Here is a 21,272-nt window from a genome sequence, read left to right on the forward strand (position 1 = left end):
ATAATCATATGAAGTCTAGGACCAACAATTTGCTTAGTTTACAGACTCTTGTGATTGCACAGTAGGTTGAATGAAGCAGTATAATTTTATGACTCAGTGATGTGGAAAAGCTCTTACTATGAGAAAGTAGAGCATAAGAAAACATGAAAGTATAGATTACAGAACTCCCCTACAGTGTGAGTTAATAGAATGTTTATGAACATTCTCTTAACATTCAAGATGTGAAATGAGAGGTCCAGCCAGCTCTGGGGGATTATGTTTATTTCATACAAGAATTTCTTATACACCCAATATCTTAAAATACACACACACACACACACACACACACACACACACACACACACACACACACACGTGCCTGGGCATAGAGGTCCAAGAGAAAGACGGTGGCAATGATAGAATATTCCAAGAGCCAAATATGATTGATATTTGACATTTATAATTTCATATTTGTGTATCATTAAATGCTGGTTATTCAAGTGCTTGCAAGCTCTATCTGGCTTCTAAATATATTCAATGTGAGGGAAAACAACTTTGAAAAGAGTGTCCTTATAGAGTTAAAGCTTACAGAGTTTGTGTTAAAGCTACAAGTTCGGTCAATAGGTGTCTTCTTTGAGTTCATGTGAGGAAGAATATTACTGGAGAGGTATAGGATATTCATCTCTGCCCCAGGATATTGAGATGATGCATATTTAATTACTATTCAAATACTTCCCATTCCTTTTGATTTTGTAAATTTGTGGTAGTCAATGTTTTCTCCTTATAAGCTTTCTATTCCTAGAATGACATTCTAAACTTTCACCTTCAAAAGTGATTTTTCTTTCAATTGCTCTATCTAGTAATTAAAGGCAGCTTTGCATTTCATGGCACTCTCCACATTCACTCAATTCAAATCCCAATAAAGCTAGTATATTTAACATAAATATAGCTTTACATGATGTATTTCTGACTTCATTAGCTGTAGTAACACTGCACCTCACTGAACTTTTAAAATTCCCTGAAATGATCCTGTGTACCCACGGTAATTATAGTTTACCTGGAGAAAAAAAATAACAATTAAGGGACTTCATCAAATGATAACATAAATTGTATTCCCTCTAAGGTTATGGGCTCTAATATGAGGGCATATTTTCAAATATTGAGTCATTATATTTCCCTGTTAAACACATCGAAGTAGACTTTCTGAACAAGGAGCCTTAACTTTACATTTTTTCCAAGTGTTTAAGTACTAGAATTGATAACCTTTGAGAGCTAACATTCCAGTTGAAAACTTTGATCCATGTAATTACCTGGAGGGTTCATTAGAAAGCACACTATAACATTCCAGTCTAGCAAATTCTGTGTCAGGAGATCTAAGGATCACCCTGTACATTTAATTGCTTCGGTGAGTCTGAAACCTGACTCACCTGAGATTTCTAACCCTGAAGGGCTTACTTCATGTGTTGAAGAATGATTTATTAATCTAAAGTTCCAGGCCTGTCGACACAATGCTCAAATATTGTCAGTGGTTTTTGAATATTTGCCTAGTAGAACATGAAAATTATTCTAAGAACATTCACAAATCTCCATGAATTCCTGATTTAAAGAAGTATGATCTATTGTATTGCGATTAGGCTTACATTTTCATTCTTTGCTGTGATACATGATTCAACCCATCATTAATCTCAGAGTTCAGAGCATGCTCACCTCCCTCCATATTTATTCAAGTCAGTGAAATTTGTAAACAAGCTATGCTGTGCTGAATCTTAACTTTCAAATCTACTATAATTTTCTGTAAATGGGTATATTCAAATAGAAAAAGCAAGACTCAAAAATATGAAGTTAGATTTTTAAGTACTATTTTAGGTATCAGTACATTTGGTTTTGTCAGTTCCTGAATATTGCTTATATATTTGTATACTACAATAAAATAATTATTTCCCTCACTTAAGAAGTATTTTTATTTTCATTTTTAACTAAATAAATCTGTTTTATATCCACTTGGATAATAAGTAATATATTGATATTTATTAATAATTACAACATGTTTTCAGATATTTTCGCATTTTCAGTATGTACACTTCACTTCTATAACCTACTTCATAAGTAAGGATATTCAGAATGAGGTTAAATGAAAGCATTGTTGACAGATATCACTGACCCAGCCTTGGCTTTAGTAGTAACAACAATAATTGAAGCGTCAGCTGAAACTTAATAGTACCAAGGTGTGACAGTGTTAAAATCATAATAGTGCCTCACTCCTCTAATTTGTCTTCAAAATACTGAGAAGTATCTGAGACTTGCAGTTAAATGACTCCCAACATGCTAAATTTGGAGAATGTTAGAACCTAATGTTCATCTATTAAGATTTTCTCCACTGTAATGATGTCAATTCTCTTGGTCAATTCTCTTGGACCAGACATGTGTAACTAGACATAGGTGACTTAAGGAATGAAGAATGTATTGGGTCTCAGAGTTTCCAAAGGTTTAGTCTCTATTGCATACCTAATATGTATAAACTTATTCAATGCCCTGCCAATAGAAACATTACAGGATGATCATTTGTTGAAGGTCAAGACTAAGGAAAGAAAAATGCCAGTGCTCAAATTCCTTCCCATTTCCTAGTGGATTTTTAGGCATACAGCCAGAAACATCCTCACAGACAGGACCATAGGTGTCTCTCACCAGTTTCCTATTTGATGATGAATAAAACCCAGTTTTTAAAGATTAACAATCACTAAGTCCGATGGTTCCTTAGGTTTGTGGCTATGCTGATAAAATTGATTTTCTTAGTGATCTATCCCGAATTGCAAAAAACATTTTATAATTCAGTTGTATTTGTAGCTATGATAAGCATATTACCCTTTATACAGTTAATGTAAAACTATGATAATTTGTACTCTAATTTGAAGTTTATGTTCGTATGACGAAAAAATATTGTCTAATAAAATTGCATGGTTTTGATTTTATATTTGTTAACTTAAATTTTGTCAGGTGTATATGTGAATAATAGTATATACTTATTTACATTATACACAAAATAAGATATTGTTAATAATATATGTAGGATTCATCATAAAATAATGCATAATGCATTTTATTCTTAAAATAGCTAATGATATTCTATTCTTTGCATAGTATGTGATTTAGCAACATCAAATATGATTCTATTTCTCAATTTAAATATTGCTTATATAATATAATATGCATGTATTTGATAATTTATCACTATACTTCTTAGATCTCATTAGCAGACATTTTGCAAATTATTCATATATTTCTTCAGTTTCTCAAGAACTTATCAGATCTAAGAAAACGTAAATATTGTATCTTTTCTGAAATGTTAAATGAGATAGAATTTCAAGGGTAGGGTAGAGGAGGGATTTATAATGATAGATAATATTGAAAAACTTTGAAAGAGTCACAATAAACTGCATTGTTTTATGTATAAATGTAATTATTTGTAAGGCCTTTGAGAAATTCCATAGTTTTCTTATATAAACCAACCAGCTTTAGAGAAAGAGACTTTTATATGTAGTGTGCTTTTGAACAAAGACATTCTTAAAGCTGTACTTTTGAAAGCATGTAAAAGTATCAACTTATAGAACAATATAAGCAGCTATGTTTGTGTACATATTTGCCTATGTGCTTAGTAACTATACCTAATAACTTGTGTGTAGAAAAGATTGAAATAATTGAAACAGAAAATTCCAAATCACAATACAAACTTTTGCTAAAATAACAGTTAAGGGCTATAACATAAAAACATAAGTCAAATGTTTTTGTAATGTTTAAGCCTGTAAGTAATACATTTAAATGATTTTCAACCGTACTTTAAAATATTTTTGGAAACAGTGCTACTTAATCACAGAATCTAAGAAGGTAATGTAATTCTAATATCCACCACATTGTCATACCAATGAAAATATAATGTGATACCATGTGCACTGGGACATGGCAAAAGCAATAGGAATTACCAATACACCAGATTTCATATTCACAGCTGTGGAGCCCTGAGACAGCAATACACTGTATCTTGAAAAACAAAGGCACACAAATGAAAAACAAAAATGAGAATTCTTCATTCAATGAAATTGTTCCTCACAGATAAGGAGTTATTTCCCAATCCCCACATGTAGCTCTTAGTAATATTATATTCTAATCTCCTGCCTTTGAAAATTGAAATTAGTATAACTACATATTTCATATTTTCATTTTTCTTGTTTGTTTTTATTTGTTTTACTTTTTATTCTGCTTGATATAATTTGGGCTTCATGTGTCTGTTTTACATCTGTTCTTTACTTTGGAATATTTTCAGTCATTATGAGTTTAGTATTCATCTTTCTTAAGCTGTCTCTGATATATCAAGTCATATGTCTTAGTTTTATTCAGGACACTCTCACCAGAGATGACTACTCACATACAGCTTCTAGGCAGTTGAAAATCTTTACTCCAGCTGGTTGGGACTCTACTTACATGTTAGGGTTCTAAGTATAACAATGAATTTCCAGGGAACATGGCTTTTCAAGCAGAAATACATTCTGGCATCTGCTTAGGTACCAGTAGGAGTAGAGCAGTGGTGGGTGGATAACGGCTGTTGGCAATGGTTGGTGGATGATGGTGGGGATTTTCTTAAGTAAGGAACTTGCCAGAAGCCAAGATAAGCAGTTAGCTAGAGGTTTTGCACAATCAAGCAGTTTAACAAGTAAGACAAGTTAGCTACGAAATCTTAACCATAGTTTTTCAAATACAGTTGAGTAATTTTTTAGAGACCTCTCTAACAATGAAATCAAATTCTATTTAAAACTGAAATAGCCTCAAGGAATACAAAATTGTGGTCATATACCTAGCTATACCCACAATCTGTAAAATTCCTAATCACCCTACAGTTGTTTAGAATATATTTGCTTCAACTGCATTCCTCGAGAATTTTTAACTTTTCTGTTGTTTTTGTGGTACAAAACAAACATTATTTTCTTAATCATTTTAAAATGTTACTCTGTATATAGGTATTTTTGTTTGTAGGCTTGTCTTTGTACCATGTGTGTGCATGGTTCCCAAAGAAGGCAAAAGAAGGCATCAGACTGTCTGGGACTGGAGTTACAAATGGTTGTGACTGAAAATATGGATGCTGGGAATTGATCCCAGGTCTTTTGGTAGAGCAACCAGTGCTCTTAATCACTAAGTCATCTCTCCAGGCCTTTCTCTTTATCATTTTAAAGTGTAGAAGTATTACTGTGAAACTATTCTCTAAAACTCTTATGTCTTAAAAAATACAATCTCTACAAAAAACTATACAACTCCCTTCAATCCTTCCATTTAGTTGGTGGAAATTATCAGTCTAATTTTGTTCCTATGAATTTGCCTACTTTAGATATCCCTCCCATCCAGATGGACTGATATGTGACAAAAAATGGAGGTACGTCTGAACTGTCTTGCCTTTGTCCCAATTATTTAAATAGTCTGACATTTTCTTAGATTATCTAATTTTTATTAATACTTGTAGTTATTTTTATTTATGTTTCAAATGATTCTATATGTGTAAAAGTAATATCAGTTGTTTCACTCCTGCCAGAAACCCGTTTACAGCTTACATTTCACCCTCCCTGTTTCATTTTCTCTCTCCTCCCTTCTTCCTACCCTTCTTCCTTTCTTTGATTCTTTACTTTTCATCACCCATCTGTCTCAAGAATATTCTCATGAAAACACTTATACCATGAAGTGTGCAGTGCTGCTGCTCTTGAGGAGCTTTGTTGGTAAAATACAAAGAAAACTTTCTACATTTAATAATTAAATCTCAATCTTTCACTTGGCCTATTCTCCACATGTGGCTTCGTATATTTACCTTCTTTTGCATGTAACAAATATCTTGAGGATCCAAAGTGAAAGGAAGGTATCCCTCAAAGTGGGATTAAAGTTTAGATAAACCATTTTCTTTAATGAATGTTCATTTGCTCTGATTTTAGGTTCATGTTAAGTGGTTAAAGTTTTCTCCTCCTGACAAAGGTGCAAATATATTTTTCTAATGTAATGACTTTAAGAACCTAGTGAATTTCTTGGATATAGTAACTAAAAAGAAGTGTAGGCCAGGCATTCACCTTTAATCCCAGCCCTTTGAGAGACGGAGGCAATTGGAACTCTGAAATTTTGGCCAGCCTGTTCTACATAGTGATAGCCTGTGTCTAAATAAACGAATGAGAAACTATTACAGCCACATTAAGTATTTTGGCTCAGTATATACTTTCTCCTTTCACTTCCGTACCCAGTTTACAATCATTATTTAAATTATGGTATAAATATTTGTAATAATACATGTCTCACATGGCTTGTTCTTCAGGTAAGGTCTCAGCTGAGTCACCTGCTTCACTTTTTTTTTCTGTACGATAAATAAAAACTTTGCCCTCCATGTTCAGTGTTCTTCTGCCTTGAGGAGTTCCTGCTCTCAGGTGGCTTTGCCTCCGTCTTGTGTAAGGCATACGACGGCTCTGAAGCTCTGTAGACACTGAACATAGAGCTCTACTTCCTTTTCACTATATAGTGAATATAGATTCAACTTACATGGAGATTGTGCTCCATTTCTGCTTATTAGCAGCTCTATTCATTCACACCTCCCTTCTGTGTACTTCTCCATCTAGCTCATGTTGGTGACTCTTTATCCCAGATCCTGATGGTGAGATCAATGAGGCATGTTCTCACAAATATTGAAATTAAGTGAAAGGCAGTGCTTACTCCCTGGCCTTATCAGATTTCTTTAAGCATGTAGGAAGATTTTACAAGCCCTATCCTCACATGCTTCGCAACTCTAAAATCATATTTGCCAACACTGCCTTATATGGCTGCCTGCTTAAAATGGAGTCTGGCACCCTCCTTCAATAACTTTTGCATGAACATTGATTTGGTATTTGGACTGAGAAATCCCTCATGCCTTTCCCTTTCACAAATTGAAAGATTAGCTGTTTGGGTCTTGCCCTAGGGAGTCACTCTTTTATTTTATTGCAAATTTGGCTTCTCTTTACCTTGTTAAGTACAGCCTTGGCTCCAACATTAAATTATTTGGCAATCCTTTTCTCCTTAAACTGTACATTCTTGTACTTATTTTTGTTTCTTCTCCCTCCTTTTCATTGTAGAGCCACAGGAAAAAAAAATGGTTACCAGCAACCAAGCAGCACAGTCGATATTAGACTATCTTGAAATATCTTTTGCCTATATGTAAAACAGATCGTTAGGAAAAGGTAAAATCACAGCAGTGGTTTTATTACAACTGCATAAGAAACTCTCTAACACAGTTGCTAATATACTTTCCATTCTGAAAACTCTTGAAGTGGGCTTCCATAGTTAACATTGCTCTGTATAGTAGAGTTTTGTAAAGCTCACTTAGGGTGGCCCATTAAGGCCTAGTTACACTGTTCAACTACTTTTCTAGGTGAACTTCCCAATGTTTCCCACATCACTCCAAAACAAAGCTTTGTCATGCCTGTCACAGAAATAGCTCATCCTCTAGTACCAGCTACTGTCTCATCTACTTTTCTATTACCAGTACAAACCATCCTGAAAGAGAAACTTTAAAAAGGGAGCAGCTAGGTTTGAGTCCATGGTCATCCTGAAGGGAAATATGGCAATAAGCAGATAGACACGGTTCTTGAACATTAGCTGAGAGATTGTACTCTTATTCACATGCATGAGGAAGAGAAAACTGAGAATGGCATAGGGTTTGAACGCTCACATTCTGCTCCGATCATAGATTGCCTCTAACAAGGCCACGCCCAAAATCCTTCCCAAATACTTCTACCAACTATGTACCTATGGGGCCCATTGTCATCAAAACTAGTATAGGAGGTGATGAAGTCAAGAAGAGTATTTTCACAATTTCTCATGTATTGGCTTCATAATAAGGATGAAAGTCTTATTTTTATGTTTCCATAAATAATGAACATGTATAACTTCTGTGAATATCATTCTCTTAAACCTCTTTAGAACTTGCTTGAATAAATAATAAGAGCAATTAAATAGATAATGTTTACTAATCTAACATAAGAACATAAATTTAAGCAGTAAGTAGGTAAATACATATTCCCCTATATGCATGCATGTTAACATAATACCTTCATTAAGTATCTGTAGATATAGATAGAGAAATAAAAATTTAAATACTAGGGTATTATACTGATTTAAGGGAGAAATGTTTCCCATGGACTGGATATCTGAACACTGTTCCTGGGACTATTGTAGAGAAGTTGTGGAACATTTAAGATAATTATTACTGGAGAAGAATATCGGGGGTGATTTTTTAATTTCTGTAGTTTCAACCTACTTACTGTTTTCAAATTCTGTGGGCTGCTTGCACTTGACAATGTGTACATTCAGTTTCATACTCCTGTTTGCACGGAAAGCTCATGCTATGGCTCCCTACCATAATGGACGTTTACACATCTGGAACCATGAACATACAAACATTCCCTTTGAGAAATATCTCTTCATGGTGTTCAGCAGAGCAACTGAAAAATAATGAATAGAGGCTTGTTGAGGTAGCAATGGACTATTAAATATGATATTGTATAAGAAGGTACTGTAAACATGTTAGTTCCTACATTGTATGGTTTATTGAAGAATATTCTAGAAGCCAAAATATGATATGAATAAAACTGAGTCCTTGTTCTCTTCAAGAATTCACAGGGAGATTTTTCTCTCATTATATTTGTAGTATCACCAAGGTTTTCATTTGATTTAATATGAACTAAATGTAAAAACATATGAAAGATTTTCTTCAGTAAGCAGTATAAGAAAACATGCATTTGGTTAGAAATGTTCTAATTTTACAGAACAAAGCAATTTTATATGCAATGTTTTCATTCTGTGATGTAACCAGAAATATATTTAGGCATGTATCTTGGTTGCTGAGTACTTGTGTAACATATGCAAGGCCTTAGGACCACCCTTACTAAGAGTCATGTGTGTGTGTGTGTGTGTGTGTGTGTGTGTGTGTGTCTGCCTGCCTGTCTCTCTGTGTCTCTGTGTATTTATACTTTTCGCATCATCTTAAAAATGGATAAGAAGAAAGAAAAATATCTCACCTTAAAAATCTTAATTTCCTAGCACCATGAAAAACTTTCCCTTGTGCAAATATTCCCATTTTGTCTTATAAAGATATTTCAGTAATAAATATGTCTCTTTTAAAACTTACTGTGTTTTCTCCATTCATTTTTAAACTTGTCAGGCAACTTACTATGTTAATGTAAAACATGAGTTTGCTACAATCTTGGGTTCAGAAAATTATAATGTGAGAGAATAAGCAAAGAGACTGTAGTATAGATGTAAATAGAGAAAAAATATTTAGAGGACTTTAAAGATTACCATCTAACATTTTAGACCACTTATATGACATTTTTTCTTAGCTCACTGGAGTAAGAAAAGGATAATTAATTTGTTCTAAGTATATTTTTAGATAGATTCTGCTTTAAAGGCTAGTGAGAAAGTTGCAAAATATCTATGACAGTGATGTGTCTACTGCAGTTGTTGTCATCTTAGTTCTTGACAAGTTTGTAAGTAGGCAGTGTCATCCATGCATCAGCCAGAAATAAGACATGATGCCTTGTTCTTTGCAAGTTCTATGCATGCACAAACACAAAACTTAACGTTAAAAACCTTGTGGTATCTTTCTGCCATAGACTTAGCTAGAGTCATCTTGTAGAATTAAGACCTCAATAGAACAAGGCACTAAAGAGGCTTTTCTACTCAGCACATTGGAAAGCACAGTTATTATCCATCCTCTGCTATTAAAACATCATCAAATTATGTTTATAGAATATTATTCACAGAGAACTCCATAGCAGTTTCCCAGCAATAAGTCTGACCATATTAGTGCACAGGGAATGTTAGCACTGACTCTTTCAAACTAATAAAAATATGCAGAGTAATAAATTATGACTCCAGGGTGAACGAAATAACCCTTACTGGCCATATGATGTTAATGTAGCTGTAAAAGATTTCCTCCCTACTCAGCAGTACATGTTGGACCACATAACATGAAGAAAATGAAAGAGGAATTCATTTATAGGAAAAAGAACCATTAAAATATAAATTATAGCAATCCATCTTTCATGTTTCTGGTTTTCAACAAATCTTCCAATAAATAAGTTATCTGTAGAAACCATGTGTTCTGTATGTTAGTGACTTAGTCGATATAGTAATACTTTAAGAAATGTATAGTTAACCTCCCTTTTTTTAACAGGTAAGCATACTGGGACTTGAAATAAAGTGATGACTTAAAATCAGACTGGTATGAGTAAGAATGCCAGCTTTACTTGTCAATCATCTTTAAAATTTTTGTAAATTTGTTGTCCATGTTGAATTCTTACTTTTATAGGATATTTTCACAGAAAATTTCATCTTTGTACTTCTTGGGCAGTGAATCTGTCTTAATTATTTCAGCTAAGCAAAAATGCAATTACTTTTATGAAAGTTTATGTTTCAGTTATGCCCCTAACTTCCTAAATTCATTATCTTTCAGTTTCACATGGAAGAAAGTAAAGGAGGAACAATGGAAGTTATTAACTTTGAATGAACTGTCTCCTACAAAACACGCTTAATTCGAAGTAGAAATGAAAAGGAAAAGGCAGACTATAAGGAGTGAACTTGGGATTTATAAATTGATTAGTTATAGAGAGCAAAAGTGAGAGATGAGAAAGAAAATAGAGGAGGAGGGAAGGAAGGAAGAAGCAAAGGGAAGGAGGTAGGGTCAATGTCTAAGAGTGACAGACATACATAACTTATATCCCTGCAATAGGTTAGTCTTCTTAGTGCTAGATGTGGAACTACTGAGTCTTATTCTGTATGCAAGAGGCTAAAGAATCATGAGTTCATGGCTAACATAGGCTATGTTATATGTTAACTTATCACACACAGACACACATACAGAGAGAGAGAGAGAGAGAGAGAGAGAGAGAGAGAGAGAGAGAGCGAGCCCTGAGAGACATGGAACAGAATTCTTACCTCCACACCTACTAATAACTTTGCCTTGTAGACCAGTATTCATTGCCTCCTAAGCCTTAATATAAGACACTGCTTCTATATAAAATGGTGGTTCTCTATTGGAGGTAGAAGACTCTGTTCCCAACATTCTTCAGCTTGGGTACTTTAATTTTTTTTCTTTTTTACACTTTAAAAAATATTTATTTTTCATTCTTTAATCCTTTTAATGGTTCAGAATTCATCCCCTCTAGGTCTGGCCTCTAACTGCTTCCTATCCCATACCTCCTCTCCCCCATTCCGCCTCCCTGTCTCTAAGAGGATGTCCCCAAGAGTCATCACTCCCACCCCACCAGGCCTCCCTAATCCCTCGAGGGTTAGGCGCATCTTCTCTCACTGAGGTCAGACCAGGCAGTCCTCTGCTGTATATGAGTCAGGGGCCTCATATCAGCTGATGTATGCTGCCTGTTTGGTGGCACAGGGTCAGGGGATCCAGGTCGGTTAAGCCTGCTGCTTTTCCCATGGGGCCACCCTCCTCCTCAGCTTCTTCCTGCTTTTCCCCAATTCAACCACAGTGGTTCCCAACAGTCCATTGATCAGGTGCTAGTTTATGCATGTGACTCCTTCAGCAGCTTGTTGAGCCTTTCAAAGGGCAGACATGGTAGGCTCCTGTTTGAAAACACAGCACAGCATCACTAACAGTGTCAGGGCCCTGGCCTCCCATTGAGCTGGATCTCAATTTGGGCCTGTCATTGGACCTCCTTTTTCTTATGCTCTTCTCGATTTTTGTCCCTGCAGTTCTTTCAGAAAGGAATAATTCTGGGTGAGAGTTTTTGACTGTTGGATGTCAACCCCATCCCTCCTCTTGATGTCCTGTCCCACCACTGGAGGTGGACTCTACAAGTTCCCCCTCCCCACAGGCAGAGCACTTCATCCAAGTTTTACTTTTACTCTGAGAATCTTTCACCTCCCAGGTGTCAAGTATATTCCGGAGGGTCCCTCCTCCTCTTACCTCCCAAATTGCCTGTTTCCATTCTTTCTGCTGGCCCTCAGGCCTTCAGTTCTCTCCCCCCCCCCCAAATACCTGATAATTTTTTCTGGTGTGTCACTGCTAGCCCAATGATACTCTGTCAGCCAAGAGAATATATATATGAAATTATATGATTATATATGATTATATCATATATAATATTATATAGTGTTTACTTCATTTTAAGTTACAATAGCAGACATTAGTACTTATTTACTCTTCTGAATATTCAGATATTAAGATTGCATGTGCTGCTGTGGTAGCTTATAATGCCATGGTTGATTTTTAATGATTGATCCTCACTGGTAATGAAGGCTTCCATTATATGATTTTCATTAGTTCTATTTATGGCTCCTTTTCAAAAGTTACAATTTGGGGGAAAAAAGGTATATGTTCTAAATCCTTTCATTTTGTGAGCAAAGTAAGGTTATATTAAATGCTACACATTGTATAATGCAGATTTATTTTAAATAATACATAATGATCAGAATGTATAACTACTCTTATCACTGCATATATATTTTGGCTTTAATGTATTATTAACCCATAAAGCATGAATGTCTGGGATTTATTTTTCTTTTCTTTTTTTCATTGGTTATTTTATTAATTTACATTTCAAATGTTACCCACTTCCCAGTTTCCCCTCCACAACACTCTTATCCTCTACCTCTTCCCCCCACATCCTTCGACCTCCCTCCTGCATAAATGAGACTGCTCTCCTAACCAACCATCCACTCCCACCTCACCACCCTAGCATTTCCCTATCTTGGGGCATCAAGCCTCCACAGGGCCAAAGGTTCCCCTCCTAGTGATGCCAGTTAAGGCAAAATCCTCGGCTGCATATCTATTTGGAGCCATGGGCCACCCCCACCATGTGTACTCTTTGCTTGGTGGTTTAGTCCCTTGGAGCTCTGGGATGTTTGGTTGCTTTATATTCTAGTTCTTCCTATGGAGTTGCAAACCCCTTCAGTTCCTACAATCCTTGCCTTAACTTCTCCATTGGGATCCCCGCTCTCAATCCAATGTTTGGCTGCATTGAACCACACCTGTATTGGTCTGGCTCTGGCAGAGCCTCTCAGGGAACACCTAAACCAATCTCCTGTCAGTTAGCATTTTTTGGCATCAGCAATGTCTGGGTTGTGACTTTGCAGATGGGATGGAACCCTAGATAGGGCAGTCTTTGGATGATCTTTCTTCTGTTTCTGCTCCACTCTTTGTCCCTACATTTCCTCTAAACTTCCACGGGCTCCAGTGTCTTGAAGGTTAGGCATATATTCTCTGACTGAACCGAGACCTCAGAAACCTCTGCTGTATATGTGTTGGAGGCCTCATCTCTGCTGGTGTATGTTGCCTGGTTGGTGATCCAGAGTCTGAGAGATTAGTCCAGGTTAATTGAGACTGCTGGACCTCCTACAGGGTTTCCCTCCTCCTCAGCTTCCTCCAGCTTTTCCCTAATTCAACCAGAGGTGTCAGCAGCTTCTGTTCATTGGTTGGGTGCACATATCTGCATCTGAATTCTTCAGCTGCTTGTTGTGCCTTTTGGAGGGAGGTCATGATAGTCTTTTAGTGAATGCCCTATAGTCTCAGTAATGGTGTCAAGTCCTGAAGTTTCCCCTTGAGCTGGATTCCACTTTGAACCTGTCACTAGACCTTCTTTTCCTCAAGCTTTTCAACATTTTCATCATATTTCTTTTAGACAGGAAGAATTATGGGTCAGAGCTTTGACTGTGGGATAGCAACCCCATCCCTTTCTTGATGCCCTGTCTTCTGCTAGAAATGGGCTCAACAAGTTTCCCCTCTCCACTGAAGGGCATGTCATCTAGGGCCCCCCACCCTTTGATTCCTCCATCTCTTACTTCCCAAGTTTCTAGTATGTTCTGGAGGGTCCTCCCAACCCTCTTCCTCCCAAGGTTGCCTTTTTCCATTCTTTATGCTGGCCCTCAGGGCTTCAGTCCTTTTCCCCCATGCAATATGAGATCATGTTCCCCTCTCACCAAACCCCCTCCCTTTCCCCTTTCCTGTTCCTCCCTCCCTCTCCCTTTGTGTTTGCTTTCTCCTCCTTCTCAAGTAGGACCGAGGTGTCCTCTTGGGTCCTTCAGCTTGTTGACCTTTTTGAGTTCTGTGGACTGTTATCTTGGGTATTCTATATTTTTTTTTGGCTAATATTGATATTTTAGTGAGAACATACCATGCATATCTTTTTGGGTCTGAGTTACCTCACTAAGGATGATATTTTCTAGTTCCATCCGTTTACATGCACTATTCAGAATGTCCTTGTTTTTAATAATTGAGTAGTATTCCATTGTGTAAATGAATCACATTTTCTGTATCCCTTCTTCTGTCATGGGACACCTAGGGTATTTCCAGCTTCTGACTTTCACAAGGCTGCTATGTATATGTTCATGGAATGGAAGAGGTGTCCCTGTGGCATGGTGGGTCATCTTTTGGGTGTATTCCCAAGAGCGGTAATTCTGGGTCTTTAGGTAAGTCTTTTTCCAATTTTCTAAGGAACCTCCAAATAGATTTCCAGAGTGGTTGTACCAGTCTGCAATCCCACCAGCAATGGAGGAGAGTTCATCTTCCTCCACATCCTCTCCAACATGTATTGTCACCTGTGGTTTTGATTTTAGCCATTCTTACTGCTATACGGTGAAATCTCAGGGTCAGTTTGATTTCTCTAATCACTAAAGACTTTGAACATTTCTTTAGGTGCTTCTCTGCCATTTGAGATTCCTCTGATGTGAATTCTCAGTTTTGTTCTATACCCCATTGTTTGATTGGGTTATTTTGTTTTTTGGTGTTTAGCTTCTTGAGTTCTTTATATATTTTGGATTTTAGCTCTCAAATGGATGTGGGGTTAGTGAAGATTTTTTTCCCAAACCATAGGTTGCCGATTTGTTTTATTGACTTTATTTATTATTTTTTAATTTTAATTATTTATTTATCTTTATTCCAGTCATTGCCCCTCTCAGTCCCCCCTCCCTTAGTTCCTCAGCCCCTTGCCTCCAAGAGAGTGTTTCCCCCACCATCACCAGGCCTCCTCATTTCCTGAGCCTCAAGGCTCTGAAGTACTAAGCACATCTTCTCCCACTGAGGCCAGACCAGGCAGACCTCTGCTACATTTTCTGTACATTTTCTGGCTTTGGACAAGCCCTTGAATGTTCCTGGTTGGTAGTTTGGTCTTTGGGAGCTCCCTGTGGTCTGAATTAGTTGAGACTGCTGGACTTCCTGTGGAGTTGCTCTCCCTTTCAGCTTCCTTAATCCTTCCCCTAAATTCATTCTTAGGGTTACTTACTTGACTTCAGACCAACGGCTGGGTGTAAGTATTTGCTTCTGTCTCATTCAGGTTTTGGTGTGTGTTCTCTGAGGACAGCCATACCAGGCTCCTGTCTGTAGGAACATCATAGCATAGTCATAATAGGATTTGGTACCCCTCCACCCTTTTCCCCCATGAGATGGATCCCAAATTGGGCAGTCATTGGACCAACTTTCTTTCAGTCTCTTCTCTATATTTGTCCCTGTAGTTCTTTTGGACAGGAACAATTCTGGGTCGGTTATTTTGACTGTGGCTTAGTAACCTTTTTCTTCCACTTGAGGCTCTGTTTTGTCTACTGGAGGCGTACTCTGCTCTTACACTTCTCATGCTCTGTAGACTATAACCTTTACTATTATGTTGTGTATATGGGTGTTTTGTTTGCATGGATATCTGTGCACTGTTCATCCAGTGCCAGTAAAGGACAGAAGAAAACATATCTGGGGCCTGGAGTTATAAATGTTGTAAACCATCATGTGAGTGCTGGGAATGAAGCCTGGGTCTTCTGGAAGAGCAGCTAGTTATTCTTACCCTAAGCCATTTCTCCAGGCCCTTATCCATTGTATCTAATAGCCCATATCTTTTTTGTTTTCATTTATATATTGTTTTTTTAACTCTTCCGAACATAAACATAATTTTGTGAATATATTTATTTTTTATTTTGTACAGCATATTTTAATCATACTCATTGACACCTCTTAATTCCTCCCAGATCCAATCAATCCACCTCTCTACCTAATCAATCACAACTTTATGTGCTCCGCTCTCTTATATACATATACACAGAAAATAACATGCAAAAATACTTGCAATTTTTGAATTTCTTTGTAAACCAAATATTGCCTCATTGATTAGCTAGAATGGTTCATTCTTCATCTACAAAATTGTTATAGCACATTAATGAAATGTACTGTTTTAAGTATATATTACTGATCATTTCCTTAAAAAGAATCAATTATTAAGTAGGGTAACATGAGCTCAGGATTACTTTATGGTCCCACAGTTTCTTCAATAATATTATCTTAATGGAAAAACAGTAGTGAACATGAGGAAAATCCAGAGAACTGGAACATGGTGTTTTTAAGATATACTTATTATATTTGTTGTATTAATTGAAAAGTAATATTCTATATAAATTTTAATATCAAATATTTTAGCTACATAACAATAATATGCCAGATTATATTTTTGTTAGAGAAGAATATCATTATATTAGATATAGAAGAGAATTCTTTTTCAAGCAAGTATATATCATTTGTTTAAGATATATAGGGATATTAAAATAAATAATTTAAACCAAAAGACAGATTTTTCCATTGAAATACCAAATCATTATATTTAAAAACCTGGTTTTTAAAATCCCATTGGATGACAAAAAGGTGTTAAAGTTTTTAGTGGAATTAACTTGATGATATATACTTTGTCCTAGTGATAATCTTGTGAACAAATAAAGTAGAACTGGAATTTATTGTATATTTATAACTCCTGTTTGCTATACCATTCCAAATTGAATTCTGAAATTAGTTACCTAACTACTGCATAAATATTGTGAGTGCTAATTTTAGTCATTAACTTGACTCTCATAGAATTACCTGGGAAAAGACACTCAAAGTGAGTTGGCCAAGATCATATTGAACTGAGGAAACGTCTCTTGAGAATGTCTTCATGAGTTTAACAGATGTAGACCACCCCAGTGAGAATGGGTTTGTGATTATAGATTTATATGAGGAGAGTAGGAAAGGAGAGAAAAGAGAGACAAACAGATAGAGTGAATATAATGTATCACCATGCATACTCAGCATACTTGAATGCATAGTTCATGTGATAAGCTATCTTAGGTTCTGCCATTATGTCTTCCCACTAGTGGCAGACTGCAATCTAAAATTATGAGCTAAAGAAAGCACTTTCTCCAATAAGTTACATTTATTGGGCTACTTTATGATAGCAATATTATATAACACAATGGCACAGAAATAATGAAAAAAATATACATATATGTGTACTATATATATATGCACATATATATATATATGTATATATATATGTTTTTCTTTTCACTGTATTTCATACTCTGTGCTAAACGACCATGTTCTTATCAGTCTTGGAACATATTAGGTACAGTAAGTTCAGTGTATGCTTACAGATGTACATAATTTAAATGTATATTTCATGTGCTTATAAGTGATACATAAAAATATAATCAGTTAATTACTAAGGTGATATATCTGATGATTATATTGTACTGAAATTTAGACTTTTATGGTTTTATACAACAAAGGAATGGAGATATTGACCTAAAGATCTACTTAGCCTCTGGAGTCTCAGAAAAATCTATGGAAGGATAGCATTCATGATTTCATCTAAGTTGCTTGCCCTGAAATTGTGCTCCACTGAATATTTTTAGAAAAGCACTAATTGAAACAAATGAAGTAATGAAAACATTACACTAAAACTCCTATAATTTGGGGAATTCAATACAATACTTGGAAACAAAATGTTGGTATTAGTGAAACTGCATTGTATTGTGGATTCCAAATGCCTGACATTTATTCCTGACTAAATTGCCTTCTTATTCGTGATTATAGTCTTATGAAAATGACTCTTCTTTGTAATGTTTCATTAATAGTGTAGAAGTAACTAGCAATTGAAAAGATATTTTCTTATATAACCTTAAACATAAATGTATGAAAAGTTGAAGGAACACATATATTACATAAAAAACAACCTAAGAACATAATAACACTTCACAAAAGTTTAACTTAAGATCATCTTCAAGCCATCTGCACAGACATGGGCAGTTTGTATAGCTAACATGTACATCAGGCTTAATAGAAAGCCTCAAATGTAGTCCGAGCTAATAGATTCTTCTCGAATTTTCTCTGAACTTTAAACTGTCTTCAAGAGTCCCAAGACTATGTCAGAGCTTTTCAAACCCAGTAATTCCCCAAAGCCTATCATTTCTCAGGTTTTTTTCTCAAAGTTTTTACTATCATTTCTCCATTTGCTCCCGAGTTGCCTGAATATTTTGACCATTTTCCCAAACTTAGTTTTAGCTCAGAGATCATAATTAGACTAAAAAGACTGGTCTAAAAGACTGGTCATATAGGTTCTTAAGAAAATCAGCTCAGAATTTGGTTTGCTATGTTTACTCCACTTGTTGGTACTGAAAATGTTTTCAGTTTCTTCAAGGTTTACCACTGAGGGTGAAGATTTAGTTACACTTCTAAAAATTAGACATTAGAAGATTACACATCTCAATGTTATTTGAGAGATCCAAATTTTATAATGACTATTTTCAGATGCTTTCAGACTTTTGGTTAGTTATAGAATTCTCAGAAAGTTGATTCTAACAGTTTGTATTACTTTTTCCCCCTTGAATTTTTAATTTTCCTCTGAATTTTTTTATTTTTAAGGATATTTTATGTATTTACATTTCAAATGTTATCCTCTTTCCCCTTCTTCCATTCCCCCTCCCCTTCTCCCTGCCTCTGTAAAGATGTTCCCACACCCACCTACCCACTCCCACCTTAACACCTTGGCATTCCCCAACACTGGGGAAAAGAATCTTCAATGGACCAAGAGCTTCTCTTCCTACTGATGTCAGACAATGCCATCTTCTGCTACATATGAAGCTAGAGCCATGGGTCCCTCCATGTGTACTCTTTGGTGGTTAAGACCCCGGAAGCTATGGGGCAGTCTGGTTGGTTAATATTGCTGTTCTTTCTATGGGGTTGCAAACCCCCTCAACTCCTTCACTTTCTCTACATCCTCCATTGGTGTCCCCATGCTTAGTCAGATGGTTAGCTGCAATCATCATCGTCTGTATCAGTAAGGCTTTGGCAGAGCCTCTCAGGAGCCATCCATATCAGGCTCCTGTTAGCAAGCACTTCTTGGCATCAGCCATACTGACTTGGTTTGGTGGCAGCATATGGGATGGATTCCCAGGTGGGCCAGTCTCTGGATTACCTTTCCTTCAGTTCCTGCTCCACTCTGTGTCCTTGTATTTCCTCCAGTGAGTATTTTGCTCCCCCTTCTAAGGAAGACTGAAGTATCAACACTTTTTTTCATCACTCTTCTTAAGCTTCATATTGTCTGCAAATTGTTTCTTGGGTATTCCAAGCTTTTGGGATAATATCTAATTATCAGTGAGTGCATGCCATGTGTGTTCTTTTGGGACTGGGTTACTTCATTCAGGATGATATTTTCTAGTTCCATCAAGTTGCCTAAGAATTTCATGTAGTCACTGTTTTAATAGCTGAGTACAATTCTGTTATATAAATGCACCACATTTTCTGTATCCATTGTTCTGTTGAAAGACATCTGGGTTCTTTCCAGCTTCTGGTATTATAAACAGGACTGCTATGACCATAGTGGAGCATGAGACCTTGTTATATGTTGGAGCATCTAGTGAACAAAATAATCCTATTAAAAATGGGGTACAGTGCTAAACAAAACATTCTCAGCAGAGGATTTTCGAATGACCTAAATGAACCTAAAGAAATGTTCAACATTCTTAGTCATTAGGGAAATGCAAATCAAAACAGCCCTGAGGTTCCTCCTCACACCAGTCAGAATGGCTAAGATAAAAACACAGGTGACAACAGGTGCTGGTGAGGATGTGGAGAAAGAGGAACACTCCTCCATTGTTGGTGGGGTTGCAGACTGGTACAACCACTCTGGAAATTTCCTCAGAAAATTGGACATTGGACTACCTGAGGACCCAGCTATACCACTCTTGGGCATATAGCCAAATGATGCTCCAACATATAGGAAGGACAAATGCTCCACTATGTTCATAGCAGCCTTATTTATAATAGCCAGAAGCTGGAAAGAACCCAGATGCCCTTCAACAGAGGAATGGATACAGAAACTATAGTACATCTACACAATGGAGTACTACTCAGCTATCAAAAACAATGACTTCATGAAATTCATAGGCAAATAGATGGAACTAGAAAATATCATCCTGGGTGATATAAGCCAATCACAAAAGAAACACACATGGTATGCACTCACTGATAAGTGGATATTAGTCCCAAAACTCAAGTTATGCAAGATACACTACACAGACCCCATGAAGCTCAAGAGAAGTATGACTAAAGTGCAGATGCTTCAGTCCTTTTTAAAAGGGGGAACACAAATATTCATAGAAGGAGATATGGAGAAAAAGTTTGGAGCAGGGACTAAATAAATGGTAATACAGAGAGTGTCCCTCCTGGAGATTCAGCCCATATATATACAGCCGCCAAACCTAAACAATATTGATGAAGCCAAGAAGTACATGCTGACAGAAGCTTGATGTAGCTGTCTTATGAGAGGGTCAGGCAGAGCATGACAAATACAGTGGTGAATGCTAGCAGCAAACCATTGAACTTAGATCAGGGTCACCATTGCAGGAGTTAGAGAAAGGATTGAAAGAGCTGAAGGGGCTTGCAAGCCCATAAGAACAACAATGCCAACCAACCAGAGATCTCACCGACTAAACTCCAACCAAAAGACTGCACATGGACAGACCCATGACTCAAGCTGCATAGGTAGCAGAGGATGGCCTTGCTGGGCACCAATGGAAGGTAAAGCCCTTTGTACTGCCAAGGTTGCACCTCCCAGAATGTAGCAGAATATCAGGGTGGGGAGACTGGAAGGGGGTGTGGTTTGGGAGGGGAAGCACCCTTACAGAGGAAGGGGAGGGAATGGGATAGGGGGCTAATGGATGGGAAACCAGGAAAGGAAATAACATTTGAAATATAAATTAAAAAATATCCAATAAAAAATTAAAAAAACAGAAATGTTCAACATCCTTAGTCATCAGGGAAATGCAAATCAAAACAATCCTGAGATTCTACCTCACACCAGTCCGAATAGCTAAGATCAAAAATTCAGGTGACAACAGTTGGCGGGGAGGATGTAGAGAAGTAGGAACACTCCTCCACTGTTGATATTGCAAGCTGGTACAACCACACTGAAAATCAGTCTGGCAGTTCCTTA

Source organism: Rattus rattus, chromosome 11, assembly GCF_011064425.1.
Source record: "Rattus rattus isolate New Zealand chromosome 11, Rrattus_CSIRO_v1, whole genome shotgun sequence".
In the NCBI taxonomy this organism is placed as follows: Eukaryota; Metazoa; Chordata; class Mammalia; order Rodentia; family Muridae; genus Rattus; species Rattus rattus.